Here is an 8730-nt window from a genome sequence, read left to right on the forward strand (position 1 = left end):
TCATGATGATGGAGGACTTCAAGAAAGACATAAAGAACTCCCTTAGAGAAATGCAGGAAAACACACACACACACACACACACACACACACACACACACACACACACACACAAAAAACAAGGAGAAGCCTATAGAGAGGAAACACAAAAGTTCCAGAAAGAATTATAGGAAAACACAATCAAACAGGTGAAAGAATTAAAAATGGAAATAAAAGCAATAAAGAAAGCACAAAAGAAGACAACCCCGGATATAGAAAACCAAAGGAAGAGACAAGGAGCTGTAGATACAAGCATCACCAACAGAATACAAGATATAGAAGAGAGAATCTAAGGAACAGAAGATTCCACAGAAATGGTCTGAAGAAGCAAGCTGGAGTAGCCATTCTAATATCGAATAAAATCGATTTTCAACCAAAAGTCTTCAAAAAAGATAAAGAAGGACACTGCATATTCATCAAAGGAAAAATCCACCAAGATGAACTCTAAATCCTAAATATCTATGCCCCAAATACAAGGGCACCTACATACGTAAAAGAAACCTTACTAAAGCTCAAAACACACATTGAACCTCACACAATAATAGTGGGAGATTTCAACACCCAACTCTCATCAATGGACAGGTCATGGAAACAAATTAAACAGAGACATAAACAGACTAAGAGAAGTCATGAACCAAATGGATTTAACAGATATTTATAGAACATTCTTTCCTAAAACAAAAGGATACACCTTCTTCTCACCACCTCATGGTACTTTCTCCAAAATTGACCATATAATCAGTCATAAAACAGGCCTCAACAGATACAAAAAGATAGAAAGAATCCCATGCGTCCTATCAGACCACTACGGGGTAAAGCAGGTCTTCAATAATAAAAAGGAAAGAATGCCCACATATACATGGAAGTTGAACAATATTCTACTCAATGATAACCTGGTCAAGGAAGAAATAAAGAAATTAAAGAAAACAAAGAAAGAAATAAAATTAAAGAAATTAAAGACTTCTTAGAATTTAATGAAAATGAAGGTACAACATAGCCAAACTTATGGGACATAATGAAAGCTGTGCTAATAGGAAAACTCATAGCTCTGAGTGCCTGCAGAAAGAAACAGGGGAGAGCATATATCAGCAGCTTGACAACACACCTAAAAGCTCTAGAACAAAAAGAAGCAAACACACCCGGGAGGACTAGAAGGCAGGAAATAATCAAACTCAGAGCTGAAATCAACCAAGTAGAAACAGAAAGGACTATACAAAGAATCAACAGAACCAAAAGCTGGTTCTTTGAAAAAAATCAACAAGATAAATAAGCCCTTAGCCAGACTAATCAGAGGACACAGAGAGTGTGTTCAAATTAACAAAATCAGAAATTAAAAGGAAGACATAACAACAGAACCAGAGGAAATTCAAAAAAATCATCAGATCCTACTACAAAAGTCCATATTCAACAAAACTTGAAAATCTGCAGGAAATGGACAATTTCCTAGACAGATACCAGGTACTGAAGTAAAACCAGGAAAAAATAAACCATTTGAACAACCCCATAGAAGCAGTCATTAAAAGTCTCCCAACCAAAAAGAGCCCAGGTCCAGACGGGTTTAGTGCAGAATTCTATCAGACCTTCATAGAAGACCTCATACCAATACTATCCAAACTATTCCACGAAATTGAAACAGAGGGAGCGCTACCAAATTCGTTCTATGAAGTCACAATTACTCTTCTACCTAAACCACACAAAGACCCAACAAAGAAAGAGAACTTCAGACCAATTTCCCTTATGAATATCGATGCAAAGGTACTCAATAAAATTCTTGCAAACGAAATCTGAGAGCACATCAAAACAACCATCCATCAGAATCAAGTAGGCTTCATTCCAGGGATGCAGGGATGGTTTAATATATGGAAAACCATCAACGTAATCAACTATATAAACGAACTGAAAAGATAAAAACCACATGATCATTTCATTAGATGTTGGAGAAAGCATTTGACAAAATTCAACACCCCTTCATGATAAAAGTCCTGAAAAGAACAGGAATTCAAGGCCCAAACCTAAACATAGTAAAAGGCATATACAGCAAACCAGTAACTAATATTAAACTAAACAGAGAGAAACTTGAAGGAATCCCATTAAAAATCAGGGACTAGACAAGGCTGCTCACTCTCTCCCTACTTATTAATATAGTTCTTGAAGTGCTAGGCCAGAGCAATCAGACAACAAAAGGAGATCAAAGGGATACAGGTTGGAAAGGAAGAAGTCAAAATATCACTATTTGCAGACGATATGATTGTATACTTAAGAGATCCCAAAAGTTCCACCAGAGAACTACTAAAACTAATAAACACCTTCAGCAAAGTGACTGGGTATAAAATTAACTCAAATAAATCAGTAGCCTTCCTCTACACAAAAGAGAAACAGGCTGAGAAAGAAATTAGGGAGATGACACCCTTCATAATAGTCCCAAATAATATAAAATACCTCGGTGTGACTTTAACCAAGCAAGTGAAAGATCTGTATGATAAGAACTTCAAGCCTCTGAAGATAGGAATTGAAGAAGATCTCAGAAGATGGAAAGATCTCCCATGATCATGGATTGGCAGGATTAATATAGTAAAAATGGCCATTTTACTAAAAGCGATCTACAGATTCAATGCAATTCCTATCAAAATACCAATCCAATTCTTCAGAGAGTTAGACAGAACAATTTGCAAATTCATCTGGAATAACGAAAACCCCAGGATAACTAAAACTATCCTCAATAATAAAAAGCCTTCCGGGGGAATCACTATCCCTGAACTCAAGCAGTATTACAGAGCAATAGTGATAAAAACTGCATGGTATTGGTACAGAGACAGACAGATAGACAAGTAGAATAGAATTGAAGACCCAGAATTGAACCCACATACCTATGGTCACTTGATTTTTGACAAAGGAGCCAAAACCATCAAATGGAAAAAAGATAGCATTTTCAGCAAATGGTGGTGGTTCAACTGGAGGTCAACATGTAGAAGAATGCAGATCGATCCATGCTTATCACCCTCTACAAAGGCTTAAGTCCACGTGGATCAAGGACCTCCACATCAAACCAGATACATTCAAACTAATAGAAGAAAAAGTGGGAAAGAATCTTGAACACATGGGCACTGGAGAAAAGTTCCTGAACAAAACACCAATGGCTTATGCTCTAAGATCAAGAATTAACAAATGGGATCTCCTAAAACTGCAAAGCTTCTGTAAGGCAAAGGACACTGTGGTTAGGTCAAAATGGCAACCAACAGATTGGGAAAAGTTCTTTACCAATCCTACAACTGATAGAGGGCTTTTATCCAAAATATACAAATAACTCCTGAAGGTAGACAAATTACCCTATTAAAAAAATGGGGTTCAGAGCTAAACAAAGAATTCACAGCTGAGGAATCCCAAATAGTTGAGAAACAGCTAAAGAAATGTTCAACATCTTTAGTCATAAGGGAAATGCAAATCAAAACAACCCTGAGATTCCACCTCACACCAGTCAGAATGGCTAAGATCAAAAACTCCGGTGACAGCAGATGCTGGTGAGGATGTGGAGAAAGAGGAACACTCCTCCATTGATGGTGGGATTGCAGACTGGTACAACCATTCTGGAAATCAATCTGGAGGTTCCTCAGAAAATTGGACATTGAATTACCTGAGGACCCAGCTATACCTCTCTTGCGCATATACCCAAAAGATGCTCCAACATATAACAAAGACACATGTTCCACTATGTTCATAGCAGCCTTATTTATACTAGCCAGAAGCTGGAAAGAACCCAGATGCCCTTCAACAGAGGAATGGATACAGAAAATGTGGTACATCTATACAATGGAATACTACTCAGCTATTAAAAACAATGACTTTATGAAATTCATAGGCAAATGGATGGAACTGGAAAATATCATCCTGAGTGATGTAACACAATCACAGAAAAACACACATGGTATGCACTCATTGATAAGTGGATATTAGCCCAAATGTTTGAATTATCTTAAATGTACATAACACATGAAACTCAAGAGGGATGACCAAAATGCAGATGCTTCACTCCTTTAAAAGGGGAACAAGAATACCTTTGGGAGGGAATAGGGAAGCAAAGTTTAGAACAGAGAGACTGAAGGAAGGCCCATTTAGAGCCTGCCCCACATGTGGCCCATACATATATAGCCACCAAACTATCTAAGATGGATGAAGCAAGGAAGTGCAGGCCGACAGGAACAGGATGTAGATATCTCCTGAGAGACACAGCCAGAATACAGCAAATACACAGGCGAATGCCAAGAGCAAACCACTGAACTGAGAATAGGACCCCCATTGAAGGAATCAGAGAAAGGCCTGAATGAGCTTGAAGCGGCTTGAGACCCCATATGAACAACAATGTCAACCAACCAGGGCTTCCAGGGACTAAGCCACTACCCAAAGAGTATACAGGGGCTGACTCTGGGCTCCAACTGCATAGGTGACAATGAATAGCCTAGTAAGGGCACCAGTGGAAGGGAAGCTCTTGGTCCTGCCAAGACTGAACCCCCAGTGAACGGGATTGTTTGAGGGAGTGCAGTAATGGGTGGAGGATGGGGAGGGAACACCCATATAGAAGGGGACAGGGCGGGGTTAGAGAGAAGTTGGCCTGGAAACTGGGAAAGGGAATAAGAAGTGTAATGTAAATAAGAAATACCCAATTTAATAAAGATGGAGGGAAAAAAAAAGCACTAACTGCTCTTCCAGAGGTCCTAAGTTCAATTCCCCGCAACCACATGGTGGCTCATAACCATCTGTAATGGGATCTGATGCCCTCTTCTGGTGTGTGTGACGACAATGAATTTATTCATATATGTAAAATAAATAAGTAAATCTTAAAAACAATAAACAAATACAAAACAGAATTTGTAACCAGGGATCATGGCACATACATCAACCCCCCACCACCACCACCAAACACGTACAGCAAGAAAACACTGAACGTGCTGCTACTTCAGAGCACAAGAACTGTTACTAATTCTAGAACACAGCTTTGATGGATGGACAGGTAGGATTAGAAATTTCAAGGAGACTGACACAGCAGGGTTCCAAGCCTCCTGCCAAGATTCACAACTATGTAGTCTGAAGAAGACTAGAACAACGATCTAAGGTCAGGAGAAAAAAAATGTATCTGAGGCCAGTATGACTGGCACCTTCAAAATCCACTAGATCCAGAATAGTGTTGCTACCATCTGTCAGAGAGGCTGAATCTTTTCGGTGGTCATCATAAATGTAGAAAGTCATATACAAAGAGCCAGAGTACTGAGAATAAATGACTGGTGAGTGTCTACTACAAATGGCCCTTCTTTAAAAAAAAACATCAAATTTTATTTAAACTTTTAAATTCAGTATAATAACACGGAATTCTGTTATTGATTCACGAATTGGACAGCCTTCTATCTATAAAATACAAAGGTTCTCTGATGATCAGTTGAATCTTGTAAGAAAGCTTGAACAGGAACATTAAACAACAATAAATTGGTTAAAATCAATTTGCTTGAGGTAATTTTCCTTGTAAGGGTTAAAGCAAAGGGAATTTCCTAATGTTTGCTTGTTTACGGAATTGGCAATGACCTCTCTTCTAATTACTCATAAATCTTATAAACAAACATCCCAGGTTTCAGTGTTGTCAGTATCTTAGCTGCTCCATTTTGAGTTGATCTGTTGGGGCTTAGTTTAGAAGTTCGAATCATATGAATGATAGATATCTGCCTTACTTTTCTGTTGCTGTACCTATATACTATATAATAGAATAAAATATTTTGCCTGCTCATGAGCCCAGAAGTTGAGTTCTTCAGTGTTTAGAAACAACGCTTGTTGAGGTCTTTTCTTGCTGTTGGAGACTCCGCAGATTAGTGAGGTGTCATGGGATATCATCTGAAGAGATGGGCATATCTATAAGACATGGGGACTAACTGAATTTCATATTTGTCTTGAGATTCAGTCTCAAGGTAACTTACTAAGATATGAATCCACTCAACCATTCATGGGAGCAGAGCCTTCATAGCCTAATGATACCATCTGCCCTGTCTTTTGATACTTCGTAATGCAGATGAGATTTCGACATGAGTTTTGGGTAGAACATTCAAACAAAGTGGTTTATTGTAAATTTAATTTAACATTAGTGGTAAGGAGTATTATTTAATGTGTGTCAATTATATACATATGTGCTTACCATGTGCCAAACACAGTAATAAATGCTTTCTGTGTCTCTCTCATTAATCTCATGAAAATCTCAGCAGAAACCTCCTGGCAGATTTTTAGAAAAACAGTTGACATTCGAGGGGGCCAGTGTCAGGCATCCATAAATCTGTATAGTGAATACTCAAATTAGAATTGACATGGCTCAAAGTTGGTCCCCTGAACACTCCTGGCATAGAGAAGCATATACAATATGCTAATTTACAATAGCTTTTTGGGCCATGGTGAGAGTGCCATACCTATCTAGGACAGGAAGACCATTCAGCGGAAGTGCCTCCCTTGCAGCTTGTACCATAATGGGCCCTGGTTGAGCTTTTTCCTTTAAGAGATCCTTGCTGTCTCGCCCTTCTTTATTTCACTCTTCCCAAGGCTTGAGGAGCATTTTTGAAGAAGACATTGAAAAGAGAGAAGGTGTGGATTGCTGACTTCTTGGCATGATAAGGCTGTTGCATTCCTGGACTCAGAGCAATGTTATTACATGCACAAGATCTGCACAAGATCAGACTAGTCAGAACCTTGGTGGAGAAGGGACTCATAAGACTTATACACAGCTAATGGTTAGTGGGAGATAAACACTTTCTTCATTTTTGTAGCCACTGGTAAGCTGCCCAAGCTTCTGTAAATTGTAACCCATGCTCCAATAGTTACCCTTAATGATACTGACTGGTCACACACAGGTCACACACACATACAAACACACAGATACATATAGGACATGAAAGTAGAAGTGGGCAGAGTTGAGAAGAAAATTCTATTATCAGGAGTGGAAAGGGGAACAAGAGACGGTAACAAAGGGTATGAATATGATCAAAATATATTATGTATGTGTATGGAAATGCTATATTATATTGTAGCCTATTATAATTAATATATGCTAATTTCAAATATTTTTAAATGCATCTGTAAGCAGATATGAAATATGACTCCTTTAAGTGCAACACTCCAAAGTCTGAGATAGCCTGTGCTACACAGCAAGACCCTGTCTCCAAAAAAAATAAAAATAAAAATAAAATACCTACAACAGAAACAAATATAAATAAATGCACATGAGGAGTGTGAGTATTGGAGTGATTCCACATCTGTCATTGTCCACTCAATGCTCATGTACTAATACTTCTACAATATATTTTTATGTTTGGGAACCATTCTTTTTACCATTTTTGTTCACCATTTTATTCACAATTGCCTGGCATGCACACTCATACATGCACTGCACATGAACTATTATGTTTTCTTTCCCTGTGTTCTTAAATCTGTATGTGTAAAAATGGTAAATTCTAGATTCCATTATCAATAATCTTAGTAAATTTACTTGAATTTTGATATTTATTAAAGAGTAAGATTTGTTAGGAAACTCATATTGAAAGAAGCTTTTGTTTCCATACATGATTACTTTTTCCTAGAATGATTCAGGGTTTAATATCAATTTTATACCTATGTTGCACTTTTATAAAACAGGAATTACCACTTAAGTCAGTTAAAAGTCAACATGTTTTGTTAAATTCAATACAATTTTCATGTTTCCCACCTTGAGTTCTTCTGAGTTAATGTCTCCAGCATCTCCCAAACTGTTACTAATTCATCACCCAAGCACATTAATGAGCTGTCAGCTGCAGCTCTCTGGCTGTGTGGAGATGCACACTGAAAACTGCTCAGTTGTCAATTCTCCATTAGTATCTAAGCCTTGACACTGATATCCCATACCTTAGGCATCTGTGGGGTTTGACATTCTAGGGAAATATTTTATAAATGGCTCAAGAGCTCTTGAGCATCTCTTGTTCTTACAGAGGGCCCAGGCTTGGTTCCCAGCATCCACATGGTGGCTCACAACGACCTGTAACTACAGTTCCAGGGATCTGATGTCCCTTCTTCTGACATCCTCAGGCAGGAAGCACTCACATGGTATATATAAACACAAATATATATAACAAATATATATAACAGCTAGAAATGCTGATACACGAAAAACATAAATATAAAACATATTTTTTTTAAAAAAAAGAAGTGCTTTTTAGAAGTCCAGAAGGTACCTTGTGTACCCGTGCATGTTGTTTCTTTCTGACCCCAGGAGAAGCAGAGAAAGGCACGTTGAGATGGAGCACTTAGGGAGCTGGGTGGGCATTCTTCTGAAAGGGCTCAGAGACTGTTGGGACGTGCTGTGACTGCCTGTCCTATGAAAGGTTTTGTGACTCACATTTCTTATTCTTACTACAATATGAGAAGTCATTATTGTCTTCCTGCTAAGCTTTATTCATTCATTCTCTAAAGAAATACTATGCTTGAGCCATAAGCTATTACCTATTTACAATATGATTTTTTATGTTTAAATTTTATGTAAAGTGACTTTAAAAGATAGTAATCTAAACTTGTACACAGGAATGACTGATCTTTGAGAAAGTCAGTGATGTCACATGAGCAGCAGCCATTAGGTCAGCTTGACTGTTGTATGGGGTTCATAACATTAGCAATAACTACTATTCGCTGAAGCTTCTGGAT

The sequence above is a fragment of the Rattus rattus genome, chromosome 1, assembly GCF_011064425.1.
Source record: "Rattus rattus isolate New Zealand chromosome 1, Rrattus_CSIRO_v1, whole genome shotgun sequence".
Classification (NCBI taxonomy): domain Eukaryota; kingdom Metazoa; phylum Chordata; class Mammalia; order Rodentia; family Muridae; genus Rattus; species Rattus rattus.